The sequence below is a fragment of the Pinus tabuliformis genome, chromosome 6, assembly GCF_031772625.1.
Source record: "Pinus tabuliformis cultivar Carrire ecotype Pingquan chromosome 6, CPIR1, whole genome shotgun sequence".
In the NCBI taxonomy this organism is placed as follows: domain Eukaryota; kingdom Viridiplantae; phylum Streptophyta; class Pinopsida; order Pinales; family Pinaceae; genus Pinus; species Pinus tabuliformis.
In genome coordinates, this window is record NC_142292.1 from 1948948438 (window position 1) to 1948965718 (window position 17281).

Below are 17281 nucleotides of genomic sequence, written 5' to 3' on the forward strand. Positions count from 1 at the left end.
GGCAGGCATCATAGCACCAATCAGATTCTCTGAATGGATCTCCAACTTAGTCCCTACAAGAAAGAAGACCGGTGAAATTAGGCTGTGTGTGGACTTAAGGAATCTGAACGAAGTATCCCTCAAAGACAACTATCCCTTACCTAAGATGGATCATATTCTCCAAAGAGTGGTAGGGGCCTCAAGGATCTCATTACTTGATGGATTCTCGGGTTTCAACCAAATCCTAGTACACCCTGATGATCAAGACAAAACTGCATTTACAACCCCATGGGGAACTTTCAAGTATGTTAAAATGCCTTTTGGGTTGAAGAATGCCGGGGCAACATTTCAAAGAGCAATGGATATTGCTTTTGCGAAGGAGATTCATGATTTCCTTGTCATTTATTTAGATGACCTCACACCTTTTTCCAAATCTGACCAAGAACATTTGAAACATTTGAGACAGATCTTCCTAACATGTAGGAAGTATGGAATTTCGTTGAATCCCAAAAAATCCCTGTTTGGTTTAGAGGAAGGTAAACTATTGGGCCACATCATCTCTAAAGATGGCATAAGAATTGATCCAGATAGGATACAAGCTATCCTACAAATGCCCCACCCAAGAAATATAAAGGAATTGCAAGGATTCCTGGGAAAAATCAACTTCTTAAGGAGATTTATCCCAAATCTGGCCGAGTTGATCAGATTGCTTAATAATATGCTAAAGAAAGATTCAAAGGTGAAATGGACAGTTCAAGCAAATCAAGCCTTTGAAAGTATAAAGCTGGCCCTTACCCAGACCCCAATCCTGACCAATCCTCAATTTGACAGGGAATTCATTATCTTCTCCTTTGCCTCCCAGCATACTATTGCTGTTGTTTTATTACAGAAAGATGACCAAGGAAATGAGAAGCCTATTGCTTTCTTTAGCAGAGCTCTTAGAGATGCACCTCTAAAATATCAGATCATGGAAAAGCAGGCTTATGCTTTAGTCAAGGCCATTAAGGACTTTAGGATTTACATCCTTTATTCACATGTTATAGCTTATGTACCAAGTCCTATTGTCAAAGACATTCTCACCCAAGAAAACTTAGAGGGCAGAAAAGGAAAGTGGATTGCCAACATATTGGAATTTGATATTGAGATAAAACCAACTAAACTAATAAAAGGGCAAGGTCTGGCCAAGTTAATGACAGAAGCAAATTTCCAAGCCCTAGATATCAATCAGCTGGACAGTGAAACAGAGCTGGCGACTCCAAAGATCAATGTAGCCTTTGAACAATCTCCTTGGTACTCTGATATCTGTTATGTCTTACAAAACCTGTGTGCTCCCCCAGGACTGTCCAAAACTAAGTGTAGGTTCTTAAAAATGAAAACATCGAGATTTTGTGTAATGGATGGCAATTTGTTTTGGAAAAACCATGAAGGTATATTGCTGCACTGTTTAATAGAAAATGAAACTAACAATATCATGCAAGAGTTTCATGCAGGAGACTGTGGTGGACACTTGTACTGGAAGTCCACTGTGGACAAGATACTAAGGGCTGGATATTACTGGCCCACCATGTTCTCTGATGTCAAGAAATTCATCACCTCATGTCATAAATGTCAAGTGTTTGAGGGAAAGAGACAGTTGCTGCCACTTCCTTTAAGACCTATTGCAACAGAGAGACCTTTTCAACAATGGGGTTTGGAATTCATTGGGGAAATTCATCCCTCATCTTCAGGCCAACATAGATGGATCTTGACAGCCACAGACTACTTCACCAAGTGGATTGAAGCTGTTCCATGCAGACAAGCAAATGATTCCACTATCATTCAGTTCTTGGAGAACAACATATTGGCTAGATTTGGCTGTCCTGATAAGATATTAACAGACAATGCTGCTGCTTTCAGATCCAAGAAAATGGTCAACTTCTGCCATAAATTTCACATCACTCTGGGCCATTCCACTGCATACTATCCTCAAGGAAATGGCCTTGCTGAGTCATCAAATAAAAGCCTAGTAAATATCATAAAGAAAGTGCTGGAAGAGAACAAAAAGAACTGGCACAAGAAACTAGTCAATGCCTTATGGGCAGACAGACTAACAACAAAAAGATCAATTGGTACCAGCCCATATGAGTTGGTTTATGGACTAGAAGCCAAATTTCCCTCATCACTAGGAGTGCCTGTTATGAAGCTTCTTCAAGAAAGCCAAGCAGAACCAAATGATATGCAAAGAAGGATCAATCAGATAATTTGTTTGCAGCAAACCAGAGATCAAGTTTTCAGCAGAGTTCAAGTATTACAAGAAAAACTAAAGAAGGCCTTTGACAGAAGAACCAAAGCAGAAGATTTTAATGTTGGTGACAAAGTCCTCAAGTGGGATGCAAGAAGAGAGGAGAAGGGAAAACATGGAAAATTCGATTCCCTTTGGAGAGGACCATTTGCTGTCCAAGCAGTACAAGGAAACAACACTTACTTCCTTAAGAGTCTCAATGAAACTGATTTGTATGAAGGTCCTGTGAATGGCAGGATGCTGAAGCACTATTTTGAATATCACCCATGAGTGCAACCTGATTTTCCCTTGTATATATGCAGATGTATATATTATTTTCTGTTTAGATTGTAAAAATGCAGTTTTTTCAAGTTTATTGACTGCCAGCAAAAGGTAAATAGAATCAGAGGTCTACCAAGAAGAGAAGCACACAATTTTGGCACCTCAAAGCAGCAAACTGCAAAATTGGTAAGAACAATCAAGGAGCAAGGCAATCTGACCTGTTGTTCTTGGTCTTTCAAAAGAAAAACCATCCCCATGTGGAGCCACTGTTAGACACCTATACCAATAGGTTTCATATTTCATGATTGGCTATGGAAGGTCCAAATATGCTCTGCTTTGATGATTCAAAGATCACATATTTCCTAGAGAATCTGATCTGTGCTTATAGCTTGGTATGGACTTAAAATTTTGATGGATGGTCCAACAGTCTAATCTGGATCATTCCATGGTTTAAATTTGCAATTGTAGAATAGAGAAAGGAGTCTGTCCAAACTGTTTAATCTTGGCAGAAAAGTAGTTCAGGTAGAGAAGAAAAGGCTCCCAACAGCTTAATCTGGGACCTTGGAAGAGATAAGGGTAGAAGTAAATAGAAAAAAAAAAAAACAAAGAAAAATCCAAAGAAAAGAAAAGGCAAGTAAGGGTTTGCAAGTCCAAGTGCACCCTCCAAGAAGAAATAAAAAATGCTAGGTAAGTAGCTGGGTAAGTAGTTCGGGTTGCAGAAAGGTTATCTTTACCATTGCAGATATGTTAACTATGTTTACCAGAGTAAAGTCAATCAATTGACAGGGTGTTCATCTTCATCAAGTTACAGCAAGGAGCATGACTAACCTCCCTCCTCCCCCTTCCATTTCATTACTAACATCCCCTCATAAGCTGATATTCATGGAAGAAGATCATGGTTTCATGGTGGTTCTTGTTCATTCAAAAGCCACATTTCTTATCTAAAAATCTTTTCATTTTGATCTACTCTCTAAACTAAGTAAGTTTCAAATAAGCTTAGTGGTTTCCCCTCCATTTACCCCTTCATCCATATTAACTCTAACAGTACTATGTAAACCCCCTACATTACCTTTCCCCTACTAGTATTAACACCATGGTGTATAAATCCCAGCACTATGTACATATCTTCCTCTTGGCACTATAGCAAAATAAATGGTCAAGGGAGACTTTAGTCCATTTGGGACTGTGGTCAACCCTATCTTGGAGCTGCTCTAACCCCTGGTTATGAGCAGTAACCTTTTCCCTCAGCCCTCACCATCCCTTTGCTCAAAAACACAAAAAATCCCTGTTTTCCTTGCCAAAATCACCCCTATAAACCCCTCTCTCTCATATAAACCCTTGACAAACCCTTGAAAACCCGAAAAAATCACCAAAACCATGCAAAACCCACTTTCCTATAGTTCTCCACCCGAAATATTAAATTGAATATAATATTGGGCCGGCGGGACCCCCCCCAACCTGCACGATCCGTCGGAGGACCCGCCAGCCGTCCGATCTCCACTGTCCAGATCTAACGGTGGGCGGTCATTTTCGTCCCCCGACCTGCCGAACTTTAGTGTCCGGGGAAAGTGGTTTCACGCTCCGTACCCTGGACGCGTGTCAACCGCCGGGGTTGTTCGGAGCCCCCCTCCCCAATACCACTCGCCAGCAAAAGCGGTGCGGGGAACCCGCTTACCACTATTCCAAACCGCCACCCCTCATGTCATCATTGCGTCATCCTGACGTAGTACCTGTTCGCCCACCCCGCGCCATGTGATCCTCCACGTACCCCTGCCACCTCATTCACCCGCCACCGTGTCCTGCCACCCTGGCTCACACCTCAGCAGCCACGTCACCTCCGTACCCGGGCCCCGCCATGACGTCATGCTGACGTCATCGGCGGAAAAGCGCCAAATACATACTTTTTCCAAATTTAACGTTATAAACGACCAAATGAACCGTTTTCGGTCATTTTCACGTGCAAAAGAAGGAGCCGTTGACAAGCAGCTGCCGCGAAATTTGTCCCCAGCCATCAAATTTGACATTTCAACCGCTGCAAGTCCAGATTTCGACGGCATTTAACCTCCACAGCCCGGCCCGCAGGCTTCCAAGCTAGTGTTCCAGGTATTTCACCAGTTTTTCCCCACTTTTTCCCATGCATTCCAATTCTCTATGAATTCACCATTAAGAACTGGTAAAAATCCTAAAATTCAACTCTGCTTAGTAAGCTCAAGCAACCTGCACCACCCTTGAACTATAATTCAATACTAGAGCGATCATTCCACGGGTTGAAATCGTAAAATTGCCCTCGAGCTGCTCGGCATTGTTCCCTTTTGCCGAGTACAGGCCACCTGTATTCTTACCAAAAGAAACCTCATTACTTCTGCAACTTACCCCTGGCAGTTCACATCCCTGAAAGGTTGCAGCAAACTGCACAGACCAGCCTGCATTTTCACTGAGAAAAAACGCTTAAGACTTGGTCTAACAATTGCCATCACCTTATTTCAAATCAAGCTTTACAATGTCTGCTTCTGCATCCTCATCCCTCAGTGTAGCTCCATTGAATCCAACAAATAGAGAGCTGGAGGCCTTGCCATTGGTTGACAAGGACTGTCTTATTGAAGACTTTGAGGGCAACAGGGATTTCTTACAAACTTTCAGTCAGTTGAGAGAAGACTATAAGGATGGTCATGGCACACATGGGATATGGGAGTCAAACCTACCATATTATTGTCTCCCAGCTGTAAATGTCTTCCCTGAGATCATTCACCTATGTGCTGAAAACTACAATGGGCAGCACAGAACTGTTAGCACTCCATCTGGAAGAATCCTTTTCTACATCAATGCTGAGTCTATCAAGAAAATGTTACACTTTGACCAGACAGAATCGCTAATCCTTTTTTCCTTGAGCTATTTGATAGAGACTGGTGAAAAGATGACCAGTGAGGAGATTCAAAAGGTCACCAGAGATTTCATGAGACTTGAGTGCCAGCCTACAGAGCCACCTCCCTACCTAGGTATCCATTTCAATGACATAGGCAGGCTTTTATTGGACATGATTGCCTATGTGCTGGGATACAAAAACAGTGAGCATGTGGACAGAACGATGCTGGTATTGCTATCTGCATATAGCCCACGGCAACCCCCTGCCAGGAAATATAACTTTGCTAAATTCATTGCCAATAAGATTCATGATCAACTGAGCAAGGTGGACAAGCAAGGGGTCTTCAGGTACTCAGCATATATTTACCACCTATTCATGTACTACCACTCTGAAGCCTTCCCATGCTACATCAGAAGGCTAGATCAGAGAGGGGAGAGAAGATCTGTTATCTTCTGGACCCCTGTCTTTCATAAGGTCACAAACTCACCCTACACTTACTGTGAATTTGTTGACCAATTTGTATACCCAGTCTCTTGCCTGTTAATGAAGTCCCCTCCTCCCAGGGTATCAAATGAGATAAAGAAAGCTCTGCAGCTTTCTAGAAAATATAAAATAGGTGACTGGTACCTATATGAGAACCATACTGTCATTAGGATTTATGGCTGTGAGCTCTGTCCATACAGGCTCCCAAAATATGTACCAATGAGGTTATTTGCCTTAGAATATTACAGGCAGTTGATTCAGTCAGACCTCACCCATTTCCACAGCGCCAAAAAGAAGGCCCACCTCAATTTCAAACACGAGTTAGGCCCCTTCATCATGAACAAAAAAGAAGGGTGGGAAGAGGCAGACCTAATCCTCAAGGATAAATACCAGTTATCCTATAGCTTTTGGTGGGTCCATTATGACCCTCAAGGTTTCATCACTTCCAGAAGAAACAAGTATAGGCTGTTAGGCATCAAACATTGCCATTACCCTCACATTGAAAAATATGCCAACCTACAAGAATGGCAGATGGACACTCTAGTGGAAAATCTAACTGAGGAAGAAAGAATGCTAAAGAATAGGAGGGAGCTTGAAAAGACTATTGACCTAGACTATGTGCAGCAGGTACCTTTCAGACCGCCTTATTCAATAGGAGAAGGGACCTCGGCTACAAAGACTGCACCACAGGCACCTTCTACATCAGCACCAGTGTTAGATAAAGGCAAGGGTATAATGGGCACAGAAGAGGAGGTAACAAAAGAAAAGCCTGCCCCTGAAATAGAGCAGCAAACAGGGCAGCAACAAGAACAGCAGCAAGGGCAAAATGTCCCTCCAGAGACTCAGCTACCAGCAGCTCCACCACTGCAAATTCCACCTCCACAAAAAGAGCCAGTAACTGCCCCAATCTTACAGACCCCAGCACATGAGGAAAGGGGAACTAAAAGACAAAGAGCAGAGTCCACTCCTCTCAGTGGATCCTCCCACCAGCCAGAAGCCAAAAGGCAAAGGGCAGACTCCCCAGAGGTGGAAGACATTACTGATGATGTCTTGGAGAGTGAGAGAAAAGACAAGGAGGGCAGCCAACATACAGGTACAAGCTCCTTTCAGTAGGAACAAACTTTACAACATGGCTTAGAGGTGTCCTCCTCTTCCCAGCTGACCAAGAAGCCCAAAAGCACCAAGGCTTCTTTCAAACAGATAAAAGCTCAGAATGAGCTGCTAAGGGCCGAAGTCTACAAGCAATTCGTTGATGCAACACCAGCCTAGCAAAAGAGACTATTGTCAGTATACGACATTCAGGAGGAGAGACTGCTCCTGAGCCACTTCAAGCCAATGGGGCCGGAGCCTAAGACACCGGCAGATTTCATAAAAACAAGGGTGGAGGTCCTAGCCAGGGATATACATCCCATGGACCAGATTGAACTCCATAGGCAAACTGGAGAGATGGTCTATACGACCCTAATAGAGAAGGCCACCATGGCCCATGAGCTGAAGGAGTCCCTCAAAAACACCAACACCCAGTTGGATTTTGAGAGATTATCATCCCAAGCCAAGGACAACAAGATAAAGTCCCTGGAGGAGATCATCATCGATCTAGGACATGATCCTAGTGATCCAACGGGTGTAAAGTCCCTCCTGAAGAAAAAAGATGATGACTTGAACGCAATGAAGAAGAGGTTGAAGCTGTAGCCCACAGAGCACCCTCAAACAGCAGAACTCCAAAAGCAAAAACGGGCTGAGGACCAGCTAGACCTCCTAATGCAGCAAGACCAAAGGATTAGGGAACTGGAGAAAGAGCTGGAAGGAATATTACAGGAAAAACAAGCAGACTCCACTTCCCAAGCTCCTCCAACTACATCAACAACAGCAGCAACTTCAGGGGCAGCAGTGGCCCCCACAACAGAAGCAGCAGGAACAGCAACAGCCCCAGATGCTAGTCCAAGTGTAGAAGAATTGACCAAGGCCGTCAAAGCAATGGAGCTCCAAGCAGACGAAATAAAGAAGGCCAAGGAAAAATTGGCAGAACTGGATGCCAAATATGACAAGTCTAAAGTGACTGTAGCAGAACAAGGCAGAGAAATAAAGGCCCAAAAGGAAAAGATAAAGGCCCTAGAGAAAGAGCTGAATCTAGAGACTGCCATGGCTGACATCAAAAGAATTCTATGGGCCAAAATTGGCCAATCCATCAAGCAGCAGTGGAGGTCAATAAAAATAATGCATGAGAAGATGGATTTGATGGCCCAAGCTCAAGCAGACATTCAGAGGGCCAAGACAGTGCTGGGAAACAGAGCAGAGCAAGCAAACAGGATGATAGACTTCTTGAACAGGCAAGAAAGGGAGGAATTGGCAGCCATAGGCATTCCCAATAGAACAGAGGCTGTCCTCTCTGCTAAGAAAGTGCTTACCCTCAGAAATTATATACAAACAGTAGAGAGGAAATTCTATGAGATGCAAGCAGATGTGGAGGAGTACAAAGCCAAAATGGGAGTGCTGCAAGGAAAAGGCCTGCCCAGCCTACTGAATAGTGCAGGAAAGCTGATCTCCCTAGATCAAATGGCCAATAGAATGGAAACCACTATTGAAAATCAGACTATTGCATCTGGCAGTACATCTGAACCAGCAGGGCCTCCTACAGGACAGAGCATATATGAAAAACTTGAAGGCCTGTTCTTCATTGAGAATGAAGTAAATCACCTGTTCGAGACTCCTCCCAATCTTTATAGGCATACAGAGGCCGAGGAAACGTTGATAAAGATGCGCAGACATCAAATGCCTAAGGAGGATTGGTGGCAATCCATGCTTCAGATTCTGCCACGATAACTTCAGTTATTCGGTCACCACAGCAGCAATCACAGTCACAGGTGGCAAACCCGAGAAAATACAGCGTAGCAAACATAAAGATGCATTCGCCAGCATTAAAGCAAAGCGGCTCAACCAACTCCCTGACCTCCAAAGGTCAAAATTATCCTCTGACAAACTTAAAGAGCACTTATGCTGCATTCAAAGTTGTAATAACTTCTTTTCTACTTTCTGTACGAATTTATGAAGATATTTTCTCTCTCAGATGACTCAATGCCTGAGATATTTTGTAGAAACATTCCTATAAAGTCCCCTTCGCATGAGCTTGCAAGGGTTGTTGTTGATTTCTCCTGAAGAAATTCTTATGCTGTAATCCTTTCAGAAGTTTAATGAAGAAAGTGATGGAATTTCTCGGATTTCTGAGGTGTTGAATGCGTCCTGGTGTCTGTTGGAAACTGCTGGATTCCTGTGTATTTCATCATACAATAAGTCTCTGTAACTCTCTCTGTTATGTATTTTGTTTGTTAAAATCCATACGTTATCTAACTCTAAATATTTAGCAACAAGGAAAATGAATAACTTTCAGGATTTATTCAATGAATACCCTGAGTTCAATCTGTGTTGTTAATCAATGTTTTCTTCAGATGCAATCTAGATAAGTGTAATTCTTAATTGCTGCACTTTCAGAATACATCTTTCACAAGTGACCTTTGTCACAGGAATTCAAGTTTTGCTCCTGTGCAACGTGCTACACTTTCACCTCACCAACTTAATAGAAAATTCTTAATTGCTTTCTATTGGTTGAAATACATCATCATTTCAGCTAAATATGTTTGTCTGAAATACAAATTGGCCCTACAGTTTGAGCACCACCAATCTTTCATTTCTAAGCACTTCTCAACTCCAGACTCCATTGCCCAATGATATTTTACTCTCTAAACGGTATATCATAAGACCTAAAAGAAATCTCTCAACCAAAACATAAACCAAAACCTGAGCATAATAGCTAGCCTAAAACACCATCATAACAGAGACAAATCATAAAGAGAGAGCCCTCTCTGATTACAGTTTGGCTAGAAACTGTGATCCAAAGATTGGTTAGTGGTTACCCCGGCCGTATTCCCTTGGGAGTCATAGGGAACAACTTGGGTGTTAACAGTGAGAAACTTGCCATTGAGGCATGCAAGCTTCAAAGTACTGAAGGGGTTGTTCCTAGATCAACTTCTTGGATAATGAGCTGATGTCGACAAGAAGCTATCCGTCAAAGGAGGGCCTTAATGAATCCCACATCAGTGACACGGAACGGAGCTAATGATTTTAATGGATGTGGAAACGATCTGTGACATATGATTCAGGGTGGCGGTCATGAAAGGATGAAGGATAATGTATGGCAATGGATGGGACACGGTTGACTTTTCTGAACGACTTCTCTTGAACATCTGGCTACACTGATGCGATGGATCGGTAGCATTACCCCAAATATGGATGGTATGGTGAGACCATGGATGTGACCGGTGAATGAAACAACCCAACCCGATTGTGGTACGGAGGAAAAGTGTCATGTTCAAGAGTGACTTGCTACCATCAAAGTTTTCTTGAGTTTCTCCCAATTTTTCCCCAGTCATTGTTGACCAGTGCCTCTTTATTTTTGTCAAGCTTGAGGAGGATAACATATGCTTGTTCTATAACCTGCCCTTCGGGCAAGCCCATCGCTATGTTTTAACGAGCCTAGCGATAGTGAAACTCATTCTCGTCTAAAGACAAGTTTGTCGCTATTTAATGATTTTAACGAGTCTAACGACAAGGATAACTCGGTCCTTTTCATTTTTAGAGAGTCTAAAAAGGTACATAAAGTTAACTCCAAAAGTCCTTTTTCGTCATCTAATCCCTTAGGTCCGAAAAAGTATAAAACAATACAGAAGGGATGAGTTTTCGATAGTTTTAACGAGCCGAATAAAACAAGCGCTCGATCTTTTTGTGCAATAATCCCTCAGGTCCAAAAAGATTAAAATCTAGAGGAGGGATAGCTCTTCCTGTCCCTTTAACGAGCTGGAAGGCCAAGGACTCGGCAATATTTTCATATTTTACGAGTCAGTTGAAAAGAGCTTAAAGAAGACTCGTCTTTTGAGGAACGAGTGATAAACAGGGTTAGCAGCTGATTCCAGGTACAGGTTGGAATTTTCCAATCACGGCAGTGTCACAAGGATGGCTAGGTGAAATCACTCTTCGTAGCTGTTCCTCAAAATGGGTAAACAATCATATGGAGGTGAACGATCGGCCAAATGAAAAGTGGAGGTGATGGTGCAAACACGACCAAGGCTTTAATGGCTGATGATATTACATTCACTGTGGTTATTTACCAGGTAGTTCATTTTTTAACGAGCTTAAACGCGGGTGGAAACATTTGCTCGGTCTTATGTTTATTTTTTAACGAGCATGAACTATGTGCTAAAACTGCTCGGATCTTGCGTTTATTTTTTAACGAGCATGAACTGTGTGCTAAAACTACTCGATATCATATGGTCAAATTTTTTATTTTTACCATAACTAGCTTTGCCCTTTTCAGAGATAGTATTGTATCCTCAATTGCTGCATCAAACTAGTTAGAAATGAATAACATTTGCTTGAAAATGAGATTAGAACCCTAATATGTTGCTTTGAACTACGTAAAAAGCCATTAAAAGGTGTTTTTACCTCTCATTTTACCATTTCATTTGAACTTGGTTTGTTGGAGCTTTGGAGGTGCCTCTTCCCCCTTGATTTTCATCAGCTGATTCCGGGAGATTCTGCGGACGATTTTCGGCGCCGTCTGGACCAGGTAGGAGCTAAGACCTAGCTCTTTCTTTTCATGGTTTCCTTTTTCCATTTTGTGCCTGTTTTCCTGTTCTCCTAAGCCCCTGGGGTTTTGTTAGGGCCTTCTGCCATCAGCGCAGGCAGTCCATTCGAAACCTGCGTTGAATGTCAAGCTGCATGAAGGTAGTTTGACCTTCAACGTAGGTGGGACACTAGCCAGTTGCGTTGAGCATAGAAAAACAGTTCTGTTGCACAGTTTTTGATGAAAATTTTGCCAGTTTCTCATCAAATCCAGGATCTTACTCTTTCTCTTGTTTGTTTTGCAGGGACTTTTGAGCAAAATGACCCTTACATGGCGAGAACAAGAACATGAAGAAGAGGACATGATTGCCCTCCATGACCCTGTCACGGTGAACGCACTGCGGAACTGTGGCCTGCTGAAGTTCTTCCGTATCTCTAGTATGAGAGCATAGATATCCTTACTGCAGTATATGCTTGATGCTTGGGATCCTATCAACCAAGTATTTCAAATCAGGAGCAAATCCATCCCTTTGACCGTGGTAGACATTTACTTCTTGACTGGTTTGTCGAGGCGGGGTGCCCCCATTTCTTTGTCAGGTTCGGCCCGAGGGAATGACTCCGTGAGAGATTATGTCCGCCAGTATTGCAGGGAAGGATCCCAGCCGAGTAGAGACGGCAAGGTTGTTATCCGTGATATTACTGAAAGGTCTCTCAGGTCCATTCTGTATACTATCGGTAGGATGGCCTGTAGCGCATCTCTTCATGTTGCCAACAGATCTTATGTGCAGCACGCCTTGGAGTGTCTCCAACCGAAAATATTCAACTGGTGTGATGTAGTACTTCTTCAGATGAAAAGCTAGTTGAACAAGGTAAAGGACGAGAAGATGAAGAACTTTGGATTTGGTTCTATTCTGACTGCCTTTGCCTTGGAGAAAATACCACTGATGCAGCCTCAGTATATCGCACTCGACTTGCCTTCTCCTACCGAGCCATGCATGCAGAGATGGGTTGATCACATGTCTAGGCATGCTGGTCAATCTCAGATTTCTTTCACGGATACCTTCTTCAGGTGGTTCGAGCGTCAGGAGATGGTTTATTCCGAGTATCCATATGTTGGTATGGATTTCCGAGGTGATCCAGACTTGGTACTACCGGATGGCGAACAGTGGGGCGCTATTGGTAAAATCTTCGACCATATTACTGTTTATTGTTCTTATTTATAATGTCCTTGTGCTTTATTCTATCAAGACTTTAATCGCACTCATGTGTGCATGCAGATGTTGGTCCTGTTCGTCCAGCAGTTCGCCCGAGAGCGCCAGTTGCCGCCCTAGCAGGGGAGACTGCTGGGAGGGTTATTCTCCGCAACCTTGACGTGACCGAGACCCTTACAGCTGCGTAGGAGCAGGTTGAGAGCCTTACTCTCGGCATTCCCGATGTGAGGATTGATGAGTTACCTTTACAGTTGCAGCGGCATACTACTGGTGTGCCTAGACGATGGACTCGTCTCTTGCGCATGATTGCACAGGCCGTGATGTGCTATCATGAGCATCACTAGGCTAGGGTGCCCCCTAGCATTTTTGAGTTTTTGGGTCATGCGACCGATTTTTGTCTTGGTTACAGAACATTATGTATAAACGATAAATAGCTTATATATATATTTTGATTTTCGAGGTTTATTCTGGTTGAGTTATATGATCCATATGTACAACATTGATGATGTGTCTCTTTTTATAAATGTCGCAAATGTCTATCTAACACATAGTTTGCTAATGAGTCGGTTAATGTGTTTAAGTTTCTGGAAATATGCTGGTATTGAATTAAATCAAACTGTCTTTCCAAAATCTTAACGCTTAGGAACATGTGATAAATAGCTGGGTTGTGGACGGAATATATACCATTGAGTTGTAGTATTACGAGTTGTGAGTCTAGCCTGACGATTAGTCGGCATATACCATGGGTGATGGCATCAGAGAGTAGCTCTATCAACGCGTTATACTCAGCGATGTTATTCGTTGATTGCCCAATACATACACCTCTGAAACTTACTAACTCGCCGCTTGGATCAAAAATGGCCCAGGCTGCGGAGGATAGGTTCCGCGAACTACGACTCGCTCCGTCGGCATATCCAACACATATCTCTAGAAGGTTTGACATCTGCAATAAATGTAAAAAGGTGGATTACTTGACCAAAAAAAACACTTTAGCAAAAACAAAATACAACAAAAGCATACAGGTTACTATTTAAGCATAGTAACGTTTGAGGTACAACCCATTACGGGGTTGCGCTAGTGGAATTCCGTCATAATCCATTAACTCGTAGGCTCCTTTTCCTAACACTCATTTAACAATATAGGGGCCCATCCATAAAGAATTAAATTTACCTGCTCCCAATTTATCGGATTCTTGGTCATAAATCAAGACCAAGTCACCTTTTGAGAAGACACGGGGTTTGACATTTTTGTCGAACTGCGCCTTGACTCGTTTCTTATGGGCTTCGTTAGCCAAAGCGGTGTCATGACGGGTTTCATCCAATTGGATTAATTCCAAGAAACGGGCCTCTTCTTCCGAAGTTCCGGGGAGGAGATCAATTGCGAGTTTAAGCGACGAAATTTCACATTGGATTGGCAAGATTGCTTCTAGGCCATACACCAGTTGGAAAGGTGTGAACCCAGTCGCATTCCTTACCGATGTTCGGTAAGCCCACAAGGCTGAGTACAGGATTAGGTGCCACCTTCTTTTGTGAACCCCGATCATCCTTTGCAACATACGCTTCAGGACCTTGTTGATTGCTTCAACTTGTCCGTTGGATTGCGGATAATACAGGGTAGAGCTGTCGTGAGATAGCCCTAGCTTGGCAGCTAATTCAACCATCATGTGATTGCGAAAATGCGACCCATGATCTGTAACTATATACTGTGGTACGCCGAACCTGGCGACTACATGATTGAAAAAGAAAAGGGCAGCTGTTTCACCAATGTTATCTAATGTAGGCATCGCCTCGGCCCATTTGGTAAAATAGTCAACGATGACTATAATATCCCCATGCCCCCCGGTCTAGGTGGGGTTACATGTCATGAAATCGATGCCCCATTTGGCGAAAGGCCCAACAGCAACTATTGGCTGTAAAGGTGCGGGTGGTCTTCTGGTTTTGCTATCAAAAATTTGACAAGCATGGCAACTTCTGACTGCGGATATGCAATCTTTGAACATGGTTGGCCAGAAGTATCCTGCTCGTAAGGTTTTCTGTGCTGTAGCATATCCAGATTGATGCCCCCCACACGCGCCTGAATGACACTCATTCAGGGCTTTTTCGGCCTCTTCATGGGTGAGGCACCTCCTCAGAACTGTATCGATACCACGACGGTAAAGCGTATCACCAATGATCATGTAGTCTTTCGCTTGGTATCGTATACGTTTCTGTTCTGAGTGAGAGGTGTCAGGCTTGAATTTTTGGGTTTGGAGATAAACTATTATATCTCCATACCACTCATTGCTTGCAGATATCAGAAACAAACTTTCGTCCACGATTGACTCTTTTGATGTTTCATCGTTGGACGACGATGGGAGATCGCACAATAATTCTGCGAAAACTAAAGCTTTCTTTGATTTGGATTTTACAAATTCTAGATCAAACTCTTGAAGGATCACTATCCATTTTGAATACTTGCCCCCCAGCAACTGTCGCGACAATATATAAGTCATGGGGTTGCAATCTGATAGAATGGTAGTTTTCCGAAAGAGGACATAATGTCGAAATCTTTGTATCGCTTGAACAGCAGCGAGTGCTAGCTTTTCAACATAAGAATATTTGCTTTCTGTATCATTCAAGTTTTTACTTAAATAATATATAGGATGTTCAATTCCATCGACTTCTTGAACTAAAACCATCGCAATGGTCGTATCTGCTGCAGCCAGATACAGGTTAAAATCTCTTTGATAGTCCGGGGCATACATTAATGATGCTTTTACTAGAGAATCTTTCAGAGCATCAAAGGAAGCTTGCGCCACCTGATCCTAGACAAAAGGTACACCCTTTTTCAAAAGACGAGTATAACCTTTACCAAGTTCTGCGTAATTTGGAATGAACCTCCTCAGAAAGTTTGCTTTCCCTTGGAGTTTCTGAATCTGAAGCAAATTTGAAGGTGGAGGCAAATTAATGATTGCCTGAACCTTGCAAGGGTCGAGACGAATCCCATCCTTAGAGACTAAAAAGCCAATTAAACGACCAAAACCGACGCAAAATACACATTTGTGCGGATTGAGTCTTATCTTGTAATGTCGGCAACGTAGAAATATCACTCTTAAATGCTGCGGATGATCAGTCCGCTTTCGCGAATGAACCGGAAGGTCGTCGAGATATGGTTGAACGATGTTCTTGATGTCATGGAAGGCATAATTCATTGCCCTCTGAAACGTCGCCCCTGCGTTCTTTAAACCAAAGGGTAATTTTCGATAAGCGAATGTGCCCCACGGACAGATGAATGCAGTCTTTGACTGGTCCTGTGGGCGGATATTTATTTGATTATACCCTGAAAATCCATCCATGAATGAAAAGATTTCACATCCGGCGCATTCATCAATTATCTGGTCGATGAAGGGTGTAGGGTAGTTGTCCTTCGGACAAGCTTGGTTTACATCCCTATAATCGACACATACTCTAATTGTCCCTTGTTTCTTCATAACAGGGACAATATTCGATACCCAATCGATTAGAGGAACCGGGTAGATGAAACCAGCGTGGACGAGCTTTTCAACTTCTGCTTTAATGGCAGCAGCTTTCTTGGGGTGCACCTGTCGAAGCCGTTGTCTTACTAGTTTGACATCAGGATACATTTTAATTTCATGTTCAACGATACTCGAGTCAATGCCTAGCATTTCATCATATGACCAAGCAAAGACATCTCTGAATCCCCGAAAAAGAGCGTTATATATTTCCAGTTCTAAAGGAGAACATCCTTTGCCGACATAAATATTCTCTACAACATTTGTTTTAGTCGAGATATTTATGGCTATAGTCTCTTCAATATTGGATAAGTTTCGCTCAAAATCCACCGTATTTACAGTATTTGATAGGAATTCAAAAACTGAAGGGTGGTAAAGGTCATGCTGAGTATCTTCTTCATATTCTAGAAGAAGGGAATGATGGTGGCAATCATTCCATGGTTCCCCCTCAATCAACATTGATTGTAGGATTCCTTCGTCAGTCCCATGTACTTTCGACCAAGGATCTAACGGGGTACCATATTCTCTAGACATATCTACCCAAATGCTTGATGAGCATTGACTTGGGTTCGCCTCCCATGCCCAGAACATTGATTGCTACAATATTTCTATAGGGCTTGAGGGCAAAACCATTGCATGATCCATGTCGACATCGTCTTCTGAGATCTTCGTGGAAGATATCATGTTACAGGCTCTTACCAATGCTACTTCTCCTATATAGATTGGAGGTGGAAGTGCGAAAGTTCCCATCAATGTGGGGTCTTTCAGTAGGCCTACTCCGATGTGTTGAAGCGAGTGGTTGCTTCCATGGATCATGGGAATGCTTCCTGTAACTTGTGAACCATTAGGGAGGAAGTCTTGTTGGTCGATGATTGTAATCCCTCCTTGAAAAGGGAATACGATCTTCCTAAAATAAGTCGACACTACAGATGCCATGGCATATATCCACGGTCTTCCTAGTAGGATGTTGTAGTCAAGATTCCCATCGATGACTTCAACATCTATTTCTATTGTTTTTCCTCCTAGTTCAACTTTCAAGTTATTAAGGATACCGCACGGGGTATAAGTCCTTCCGT